Genomic DNA, 12,052 nt, shown 5'->3' on the forward strand with positions numbered 1-12,052 from the left:
AGGATACCTGGGGAAGGGGCTTCTAAGGCCACTCCAGTGAGAAGGAGAGGAAAGAGGGGAAGGGAACCCCCACACCAGAACTTATGGGACTTGGGGGTTTCAGAGGGGTTGTTTGTGCTTGAAAGAGAAAGGGAAGGTGAGGGGAGTTTGGGGAGAGAAGGGAAAGGGTGAGCATTCTCCTCAGGAAGATCTGGGACCATCCGGAAGTCTAGGGACTTGGGGGCTAACACTCAACTATGCTGTGTGATACTGAGAAGGTCATGCAACCTCTCTGGGCCTTAGGGTCCCCACCTTCACACAAATGGAGAATTTAAGATGGAGAGATTGACGAGGCTAGTGAGTTTCTGGGAAATCCAGAAAGTATCTCTGTGAAGCGGACTCAAGTGCAGGCTCCCAGTGTGGTGGAGAGGCGGCTTGGTTTGGAGAGGTCTGTGAGCAGGAACGCACGCAGACAGAGGAGTCGGGACCGGTGTTCTAACCGTGGGGAGTCCTCACTGCTGGATGCCCAGGTTGCGACGAGGGCATCTGGAGGTGAGTCGGAGAGCAAGGTTGGCTCCAAAGGCTCTCCTGGCCTCCCTCTCACCTTCCCCTGGAAGCAGGGCAAAAGATGAGGGAATGCCAGGGTTCTCTTCTCCACTTGGCAGCTGTGAGATTAAAAGGGTGGTGGCTTCCACGCACAGCTGTCATCTGCTCAGGTATGATTTTGAGGGTGTGGGGAGACCCCTCCGCCCTGGCCTGAAGTCATGGCAATATCAATCCCTTTTCCTATCCAAGACCTCACAGCTAACAATGCTTTTTGTGTACATGGATTCATTTTATCTCCACCATAACCCTAGTGGGTAGCTAGAGAGGTGACATAAGACTCCGCTTACAGATAGCAAACCGAGTCTCAGAAAGATGAGGGGAACTTACTCACGGACACAGCCGGTGAATGGCTGCCCCAGGACAAACCCAGGCTTGCTGACAACGCCGCCGCAGCTGTAGCTGAAGCCTGACACCCACAGGTACGCTAAGTGTTGCTTGTTACATGTACAAATGCAGATGACCCTACGAGGGGTAAACCTTGAGCCATTCACACCTTAGTATGAATTCGTTTTTCCCATTGAACACTTTCTTTACTCTGCCAGAGAAAGAGAAGGTTAGGGTTTGAGAGGTTGAAGAAAAAACATTTTCAAGGAGGCAGAAAGGGAAAAACAATTTTCTACAAATTCCATTGACTTTCTATTTTTTCCCAAGGCTGAGTCCTTTGAGCCACAGAGCTTAATACCAACCCCAGAGGGAAAAGCCTAGGGAGGATCCAAAGGAACAATTTATTCATCTGTTCATCAAACTTACATGAACATCTGTTTTATGTAAGAGATGGAGGATACTGAGGTGAACTAGACAAACTCTTTCTCTTCGAACATCTCAAAATCTATCCAGGAAGACAGAGGTAAAAAAATGACAATGGAGCTTGGTAACTGCTAAAACGAAGTTATGATCTAAGAAAGAGAGGCTAGCTGCTGGAGGGGAGCTGGATTAGCAAAGTTCTCTTCCCTCCATGACACATCTTTCATCACACATTTTTCGCCCGTCCCAGCACCTCAGAAGCCTGACAGCCAGACAGTCCTTTCTGTCACCTCACTTAAGTACCTCTTGCTCAGCAGTGCCCAGTACCCCTGGCCATGCCCAGTGATCCCAGCCTGTGACCTCAGCAGCTAGGTAAAGGGCCGTGAGGTCTTTATGGAATCTCTGGCCAAGACTCCCATTATACATATGAGGAAACTGAGGCCCAGATAGAGGCGGTGACTTTCTCGAGATTGCTACAGTGAGGCGGTGCTGAGCCTGGGCTCTCACCTGCAGATGTGCACATCACGACAAGCACACCTGGAGGGGTTTGACCGAGGAACCCCTGCGCTCTGTACAGGGTTGGAGAAGGAAGGTAAGGTGGCTGAGGGGGAGGCAGTAGAGGAAGGTAGAGGAAGCTCTGAAGCCGGGGAGGAAAGCGAGGGCAGGGAAGAGGGCACTCGTCAGGAAGGGTTCAGATGGTGACAGGGCAGCACACTTTCTTCTAGAGGCCAGCATCAGGAGTTCCCTGGTGGCCTAGTGGTTAGGATTCCAGGCTTTCACTGCCGCAGCCCGGGTTCAGTCAATCCCTAGTCGGGGAACTGAGATCCCGAAAGCCGCGTGGCGCGGCCAAAATAAATAAATAAAGCCCGCACCATCATGCACAGTCTGTCTTATTGAACCCTCAAAGGCCAGGCCTACTTAAAATTAAATGTAAGTTAATTAAAATTCAATAAAATTAAAAATTCATTTCCTCGGCTGCACTAGCTACATTTCAGGAGCTACGTGTGGCTGGTGTCTGCTGTACTGGACGGCACAGACGGAACGCGTTTCCATCATGGCAGAAGTGCTGTTCTAGACACTTTACATGTATAATCTCATTTAAATAATATTTTCTGAGAGTGATTAATACATGTTTGTCGTAGAAAATTTGAGGGAACTTCAGTCACAGATGATGCCCTCCACCCACTAGTAGCATTTGACATACATCTTTCTAGCCTTTATTTTTCCTTTACAAGAAAATTCAAATAATGCACAGTCGGTGTAAAAAATGCAAACAATATGGGGGCTAGAGAGTAAAAATGTCCCTCCACAGGGGAAAGCACTGTCAGCAGCTTGGCACGTGTTCCTCCTGAGTCTGAATTTCCCTCAGCCCCACAGTCTCAGGAACACTGAGGGGCTGCTTTAACCACAGAATCTCTATTTCACTGGCTCTGCCCTCATCCACCTTCGAGAAGACTTCCGGTCCCTCCCCTTCCACTAACCCGAAGTGCCACAGGCCCGGGACCCTCACAGTGGCCTCTGCTTTGGACCCAGAAGCCCCTCTCTCCTCTTCCCTCACCCAGCCCTGCTCCCTGTGACACCTCATCAGGGCCTGGGGAAGGGGCGCTATATCCTGTTACTTCACCCCTGTCATTTCTCCCAGCCATCCTCCAAGGCCACGGCAGAATGGCAGAGTGGTCCAGAGCACGGGCCCTGGGATCAGACAGTCACAGGTTATGTCCCAGCTCTACCACTCATCAGGATTCCCGAGATCCTGCACGATGTATCTGGGCCTCAGTTTTCTCATCTGAACGTTGGAGATAATATCTGCCTCAAACTGTTTGCTGTGAGAGTTAAATGAGATAATAGATGTAACACATTCTGCATTTCTAGATAATAATTATTGTCATTTTGCAGATGAGAAAACTGAGGCTCAGCGAGACCTAGGTACTTCTCAAGGTCCTGCTGGCAGGAGGTGGCAGGAACCAGGGTTCTAACCTATGCCTGTCTGGCTCCAAAGCCCACATTGCTGACCCCACAGGGCCATCCCTTTCCTAACCTCGCTCCTACGCTCCAGAACACCTTCATATGGGTCGAAAAAAGCAAAGAAGCAAGGGAGGCAGCAGGAGAACTGTCAGGTGGCTCTAAACCTCAGACTTTTCCCAAGTCAGAGGCCTGCCGGGGCCAGGAGGGCAGCAGTCCCCTGCCATGCAGTCCCCCAGCTTCCCACTGCAGACTGGGCGTCCTGCTGCTTGTGTCTGCTCTCTGCAAGCCTCAGTTTCCCCATGTATATAACAACCCTGACAGTCTGTCATTTTGCACTTCTGTGACCTCCAACCCCGGAAGTCATCAGGGACCCAGAATTGACTGGAGGCAGGAGGCCAGCCCCGCCCCTCAGACCAGACCAGGCCCTGGTGAGGGGCTGACCCACAGTTACCTCACTCTCCCCAGGCTCCCCTGGGGCCCTGAGATGGGGCGCGGTGCTCGACAGGCCTGCTGGGTGAGGGCAGGTTTGGAAGGAGGTTTAGGAAGGGTGTGGCAGGGAGGGTGCGCCTGGCAGGCTCAGGTGAGGTCACTAGAGAGGGGGCACGCCTGCCAGCCTCCTCAGCTGTGCCAGACAGGGCCGGGCAGCTTCCCCCTCAGACCACGTCTCTGGGCTCCTCTGTGGGACCCCCATCCATCGTGAAGTGTGAGCGGAGGTGGACAAACTCCCCTCAACATCCATCCAAGGCCAGCTCACGGGACCTGCCCTGCTGGGTGGTGGGCCAGGAGGGCCCCGAGAGCTGTGAGGGCAGGAGTGGGAAACCTGTGTGCAAGACAGCAGGGACCATGGAGGAAGGGATTTGACCACAGTTGATCCGGGCAGTCAGAGAAGACTCCTTTGTGAAAGCAGGCAGAGGCCACAGGGGCCCAGATCTGGCTTGCTGTTCCCTGCCCTGCCCCTTCTCCCCTCTATAAGACAACACCCATTCTCCCTGAGTCCCAAGGGAGGAATGGTCATTGTCTCTTCTTCCTCCTCTTCTGGGATAGAGCTTAGATGCTGCAATTTATTCCCTTCCAAAAGACCAAATATGTGGGGTAGTGGGGAGTTCCAGTTCATCCACTCCATGAAGCTCACTGTTAGAAAGTATTTCCTTTTACTAAGTTACTATCTGCCTCCCTATAGAATCCACTAGAGAGCATGTCAAGAATTTAATGTCCACTCCCAGTCTCCATCTACTCTGTAATTCTTTGCTCTGAGCCAAATACCCTCAGTTCTTTTAGTCATTCCTCCTAAGACTGGTTTCAAGACATTTTGACAGCTTGGCCTGTGTCCCCTGGAAATATTTCCATTTATCTGCATTCTTCTAGTAACATGGTATCTAGAATGGAACTTGGCCTTCCAGTCAAAATCAGGCCAACATAGAGAATGGTACAGAGCAATCACCTCCTAGACTTTGGCATGATATAGATCCCATGAGCTCTATTGTCTTGCTGGCCTGCATAGAACTTGGGCTCAGCAAACACCTCCTTGGCGATTTTGGACTCATGTGGCTGTTTAGACATGTCCTTGTTGGGTGGGCACACATAGGTCACTCAGCCTGCATGACTGTTGCCTCCAACGATTCGGAGGCCCCTTGGCCTTCCTGGGTCGGGGTTCCCTGGCAGATGACCCCCAGGGATGAAGCCCAAGGCTCAGGCAGTGGCTCTCAACAGGTCTTCACTTGTCCACTCTCTTGAGGGTCTGATGAAAAGCTCTGCATCATCTTCCCAGAAAATGTACCTTCTCAAAAAACCTACAAATGCCACCAGGACTCCCTGCAGAACATCAGGACCCCAGGTTAGGAATCCCCATGTGGAAGATGATGCCTGAAAAGTAAACTCTGAGGCAGCCTCCCTGTTCTAACCATGGGGGGCTCTGGACTCCCACAAAGTAACAGCCTTTCTCACCAGTGCTGTGGTTTACAGCTCACAAAGTGTGTTCACACATATTGCCTCGGACAGACCCTAGAGTACAGATTATACTTGAACAAATAGGAGGTCAACGTCCACTGACTTGCCCAAGGTCACACAGCCAATCTGGGCAGAGCCAACACTCTCCTTCTCACATGGGGCCTCAGAGGAGCCAACACAGTCTGTCTGACGGTAGGGAAGGCACAACAGAGAAACGGCTGCACTTGGCTGCAGGGGAAATTGGTCCTGACCGCTCCTGACCGTGCCCAGCGGGCTCCTGCTGCAGCTCCAGAGAGACACACCCCGCCTGCCCCCGTGCTGAGCTGTGCTTCTAACAGCCTCCCTCCTGGCACAGCAGTGAGGGGCCAAGCTACCAGGCTGCAGCTTGTGAGAGAGGAGAGACAAGGGCAGAAACCAGGCCTGGATCCTGAACCCCAGGAACCCGGGGGACAGAGAAAGAGCCCCTGGACCTGCCTCTCCCTACAGAGCAGACACCTTACTTGGCAGGAGCATATCCGAGGATAAAATGGGGCTGGAGAGGGGGTGGCAGTTGGGATATGGAGCACAACTGAGTGAATGAGGTTTACATACAGGCACCAGACTTGACTGTCTGAAGTCAGTGTTTAAGTTTTCAAGGAATTCTTGCTCCTTAAAAACCCCTCTACTTGACCCAGAAAACTCAGCCTGCAACACGCAGCTCGCTCCCTCCATGAAGCTTTCCCCAGTGTCCTGTGTAATGACGGTGCCCCTAGCAGGCTGGAGCTCTGGACTCGACATCCCACCCTGGTCCCTGGCAATAGGGGCTCAATCCATGTTTGTTCAGTAAGCGCTAGACACCAGAAATGAGACTGTCTTTTGTCTCTACCTGTTCTGTCACTTCGAACCGGGTCCCAAACCTCCATGGTCAACGAAGGCCAGCCTGCCTCATACACACACTCGCCCACTTTAACTGGAAGCCAGTAATGGCCTTTAGGAACCCTCTCAAGAAGCATCTAGCAGGTTTTCCCAGGCTGGGATGGGCTGAGAGAGAAGGTTCAAGACAGAAAACTGTCATTTTTGTGTCTTTCCCCAAACTGGGTTATTTTCCTTTGCTCCAAACAGCTGGCGGAGATGTGTGGGCAGAGAAAGGGTCTGGAACTTGGAGTGTCGCTCTGCAGGCATCTGGGTGGTTCTCCACCCTCAGCTGGTTTGCAGCCCGACTGGGGCTGGGGGTTGCTAAAGGGAGGGGCCTGGCTTGCAGTGGGTGGGTTGCTGCTCGGGCCTTTGATCATTAACCCTTATCAAAAAGAATTCATGAATTTGTGTTGGTTTTATGCATCTGTCTCCTCCACCGGACTCTGGAGGGTGGGAACCACATTTATTCAATTCAGAATCCTCAGGGATGGTACAATGCCAAGTATAGAGTAATGCTAAATACATGTTGAAGGCAAAAAAAAAAAATAATTTTTTAAAAAAGCACCAAAACCTCCCTGCTAGTCTTATTTCTGGGGCACCCCTGCCTCTCTTAAAGGAAAGAGCTTCTTAGAGCTTCCCTATGCTGATGGGAGGAGGGACCTGTCATTGGTCTCCATTCTAGCTGGAGGTGTGGGCCCTTCTCCCCTGGGCTGCTCCTAAGACTAATTCTTTGTCTCTGTTATTTCTAGCCCCAAACGTGTGTCTTAGGTTTCCTGCCACCTGGCCTGACGGCCCAACCGCCCCAGCTATATCTCTGCACAGTCCCAACCAGACATGGAGATTCACCCTGGCTTCCTGATAGCTCTCACCCCTATGGCAACCACAACTATTTTTAGCAGAGCTCAGGGGCAGCCGGATGACCTCACTGCCTCATGTTTTTGACATCCTTCAGAGACCTCAGCCCTCCCAACGTTGGGTTTCACTCTCCACTGCTTTTGCTAATCCTCCAGCTGCCTGGGTTTCTTGGAGTGAGTCTTGGGCCCAGCTCAGGGAAGACCCTTTGTCCCCGCCCCACCTCCTGGCTGTAACCCCTAGCCCTAAGCATTTAGGGCCCTCAGAACCATTCGTTTTTCTCAAAGCTGTCAGAAATTCTCCATCCTTTCCTGGGTCAGAATCCCAACATCTGACTCAAGTTCTCAGTCTAACCTAAATCTTTCCCGCTGTCAGGGTTGCCAGATTTAGCAAATAAAAATACAGAATACCCAGTTAAATTTGAATTTCACATAAACAACAAATAATTTTTTAGTTCAGCATGTTTTAGGTAATATTACACTAAAAAATTATTCGTTGTATATGTGAAATTCAAATTTAACTGGGAATCCTGCATTTTATCTGGCAACCCTACCTGCTGTATTCCTTCTCAGTAGAGCAGCAGTTATTAAATGTTTTGGTCTCAGGATCCCTTTATACTCTAAAAACTTATTGAGGACACTCAAAGAGCATTTATGTGGGTGAACTGGCGTTTATCATATTAGAAATTAAAACATAAATTTAAAAATATTTATTAATTTATTTTAAAATAAGTTTTAAAAAGTGACAGTAATAACTCATTACACATTTACATATATAAAACATTTTTACAAAAACTTGCTATATTTTCCAAAACAAACAAACAAAAAATAGTGAGAAGAGTGGCATTGTTCTACATGTTTTGCAAATGTTTTTAATATTTGGCTTAATGAAAAAGAGACAGATTCTTTTCTTTAAAATTAAAAAATTTAATTGTGGTAACAAAATACATAACATAAAATTTACCATCCGAACTGTTTTAAGTGTGTAGTTTGATTGTATTAAGTATGTTCACATTGCCGTGCAGAGTTGGATTCTTATGTCTCCTTCAGCATCCGGTCTGTTATAATATCACACACCATGAAGCTTCTGGAAAATTCCACTGTGCACTCATGAGAGAATGAAAGTAAAAAGGCAAATGATGTTTTCATATTATGATGAAAACAGTGTTGACCTTGTTTTCGTCTGAAAGGACTTGGGGAACCCCCAGGGGTCCCTGACCACACTTTGAGAGCTGGTGCTCTAGAGCAACACCAGAGACTTCAGTGCTGACCGGTAGCAGCAGCCTTGCCCCTGACATTGATTTGGGGTGGGTGTATGACACACTGCACACATAATCTAATGTGACTCCAAGCTGGTTATTTCCGAGATAGGTAGTGGGGGTGGGAGGAGGCTGAGGCCGGATCTCGTCTAGTGCCTTAGCAGGGATGGAAAAAAATGGGTCTAGAAAGACTTGGACCCAAGGGCCCTAGGGGTGGCACACAAGTTATGAAGTGGACCAAGCTGACTCAGAGAGAGAGTTACAATTCTGCCTCATCTTGAGGCTCTGAGAGGCTCTAAAGAAGGTAAACTCCTCCAGGCAGCGAGAAAAGAATGGATGGGCTGCTGGGGACAGGGTCAAAGAACCAGTGTGCTCGCTGCCCCAACCGGCCCCAGCCATAGCTGGCAAGGAGGGAGCTAACCACCTTACTCCCCCGTCCCTCCCTGGTGTTCATCTGCTCGTTCTGACCCTCTCTCTCATTTCCTGCCACGGCTAGTGGTTGTGAGGAAGGACAGCTGGGCCCTCGCATTTCAACTGAGTAGACGCAAGTGAGACCCTGCCTTGGGGCCTAGACACCTAGAGACTTTAGTTAGTGGGGGGCTTATTCATTTACTGACCAATCTAGTGACAAAAGAGTGGGGACCCAAAACAGCCAGTGGTCCATCCCTCATCCACACAAGTGGTCCCATTACTACCAAGTCCAATAGAACATGAGCATACTACACATGTTTTGTACCAGACATACACCCTTAGCACACTCACCTCTGGGCTGTTCACGATCATCCTGTAGATGTTATTTTATAGCTTCAACTTTATTATATACAAATTCCTTGAGGGAGGGAACCATGCCTTTATTGCTTCCGTATTTTCCACAGCACCTAGAACAAAGTAAGGTCTCAATACACATTGATGGGTTTATTAGGGGATGGCTTTTCACTGATTCAACTATCAGATTCCCATTTCTAAGGCGCTGGGGCCAGGAGAGCAGGTGGAGGCCCTTTATTAAACACTTATTGAGTACCTTCTCCCACTCCTTAGTTTCTTTGGGGAGGTGTTGCTTACAAAGCACATTGATGAGTCACCCAGTTTAATCCTTGGGGAAACAGGACTGGTGTGAGTGTACTGTGAAAGGGGCTCTCTAAGTGACTGCCCTGTGTTCTGCCTAAAGGAGGAATGTGCTAAGCCAGGAGCTTGTCTCTGGGGCAACAAATACATGTGTGGGATGTCCTCCAGAGCTGTACGGGGGAAGCGCGTCCTGAGCACGGCCACCTGGTGCGTCCTGGCTGAGAGGCTGGTACTCCACGAAGACCCTTCATGGCCACAGCGTTCCCTGCCCAGCTCCTGTGCTGCCCGAGTAACCGTCCCACTGAGTCTCGGCTTCCCCTCGTGTGAAATGGCCAACAGACGGCGAACGTGCTCATCAGCAAACCCGAGTGTCTGGTGGGTTTCACAGCAGTTCTATTTTTCATTATGAATCAACAAATTGGCATTCTGGCTGTGTCTGTCCGTCTCCTGGAGGTTTGTGAGTCTGCCCCCTAGTCTCCTGGGCCTGTTGCAAGCAAGGTTTCTGAGGAGCCACAGGAGGCCCAGACCCTGAATTGTGAAAGGATCTCAAGGGAGACCTGGCCACTGTGTGAGGTTCTGAGGAGGAGACAGCGCGCTCTCCCCAGGTGCCACCTGGCCGATGGCTTTTCCATTCACAGAGAACTGAGCACTGGGCTGGGAGGCAGAGCAAGCCAGGGGTCCCTTAATAGAGGGGGGGCTCCATGCCAGCGGCTGGTCAGCTACCAACCAGGGGCCCACCTGCTTGATGGGCACAGCCAAGGATCAGGAAGACACTGCAGGCCAGGCTGGAGGGTGATTCAGAATGCAGCCAGGGAACTTTAAAAAGTCACAGCACCCTTTCCCCGGGGTCTGGGTGAGGCATGTGGTCAGCCCTGCTGGGATAGCTGAGAGCCTGTGCTGTCCAGAGCCCGGGTCAGCACCGCCTGGAGCTGCATTCTCCTAGGAGGGGAAAGCAGTGAGGAGTAGGGAGGGGGTGGTGTTGGCTGGGCCCTCCTTTCCGCCCGGAAATGGGATTTTGGCCTCTTGGGCTGGGAAAATCCTGGCCCGCACTGTCTATCAGGGAAGCTGAGTCAGTCTCCTATCTCCTAAAAAACTGCTGTTTCTAGAATTTCATTGGTCAGTACCTCTCCCAACGCCTTCCTTTTCTCTGGGGAATTCCTTTGGGGGCGGGGGACGGTGGGGAGAAATTGGCTCTTTCCTAGAGACTGAGACCTGAAATCAGAGTTTTTGCCCATTTATGGACTTAAAGCCCCCCTCCCCAACCCTAGGATGACTCATTCTCCCAACATGACCTAAATGCCCCCAGAGGGGAAAAGGTGAAATTGAGAAGGTGGGATTAGCTGGGGGAGAGGACTGGTGCCTGGAGTGAGGAGGGAAGAGCCTGAAAAGCATGGGGAATTCTTCCGAGAAACAATCAGTGATGGGAGCATTTTAGAGCCAAAAGGAGGCAGAATAAGAGTGAGAGAGGGAGAAAGAGAAAGAGGTTTGTATCCCAGAGAGAAGCTGTGTGCCCAGTGGCATAAAATTCCTCTAAAGGCAGCAGCTCTGTAGAGGCAAGTTAAGGCTCTCACCTGGAGTCAGTTCTCAAACTTCGGTGTCATCAGAACCAATCACCAGGCCTGTTAAAAATGCAGATTCCCAGGCCCCTGTGGGCTGCGCTCAAGCTCCCCAGTGATCTGAAGCAGGAAGCTCTGAAACACAGGAAGAGAACTGGGAATCCGGGAGCCGGCTTCTTCTCTGGGGCCTGGGTTGTACAAGGCAACTCCCATCCCCTCTGCCAGTGTCAGAGGCAGAGCCCTGGCCCAAGGGTGACATTTCCCATGTTCTTATAAAACCTGTAAAAGCCTTAGAAGATGCACAGCCGTGAAGTTTCAGAGCGGGAGGGTCTTGAGAAGTCTTTTAGTACAGCCCTCTCGTACAGGAAGACTCAGTTCTACAACGGACCATTCCTCCCCAACCCGCCCCCCAGCCTTCTCCCAAGGATGGGAGAAGCCCCGTTGTCTTCCTCAGGAGGAGAAAGCCAGTTGCAAACAGGCAGAACTGCCTCCCCAGCTCAGCAACACCCACCTCCCCCGCTGTCAAGGCTGTCAAGCTTTCACCAACAACTGATCAGCTATACAAATAACTGCTTTCCTATTCAATAAAATCCTAGAACCTTTAGAACTCAGGGACTTCAGAGATCAACTAAGGTGCTTTTCCACCCAAAGCAGAAATTCTTTCCTAGCAACAACTCCTAAATCTCTATCTCCAACTCACATCTCTTTCCCAAATTCCAGACTCCTTATACCTCTCATCGCCGCTGGAGGTTGAAGTGCTCCCTAGCTTCCCCCACCCCCCTCCACCTGCCACCTTTCCCACTCAAATAGTGGACGCAACATCCCTCAAGTCCTTCAGGCCACCCCCACCCCCTGGCTATTCTCAACAAGCAGCCGGAGGAGTTAACAAAAAAAATCCTTCGTCCGATTACACCATTCCTTTTGCTCAAAACCTCCCACTGGCTCCCCATTTCGCTCAGAAAAAAACCATAACCTGTATAATGGTTCACAAGGCCCTAGGTGCTCTACTGCTCGACCCCTGCTTCCTATCTTGACCCTCTCTCTGTTACTTTCTCCTTCACTCACTCTGTTCCAGCCTCAATGGCTTTTTTTGTTTTAAAGTGCTATACAAAGGCAATTTTAATTTGCTGAAACAAACAAACAAAAAACCAAACAGAACGAACTTTTTCTTACTGCTATATCTACC

Source organism: Leucopleurus acutus, assembly GCF_964270905.1.
Source record: "Leucopleurus acutus genome assembly, chromosome: 2".
NCBI classification, from domain to species: domain Eukaryota; kingdom Metazoa; phylum Chordata; class Mammalia; order Artiodactyla; family Delphinidae; genus Leucopleurus; species Leucopleurus acutus.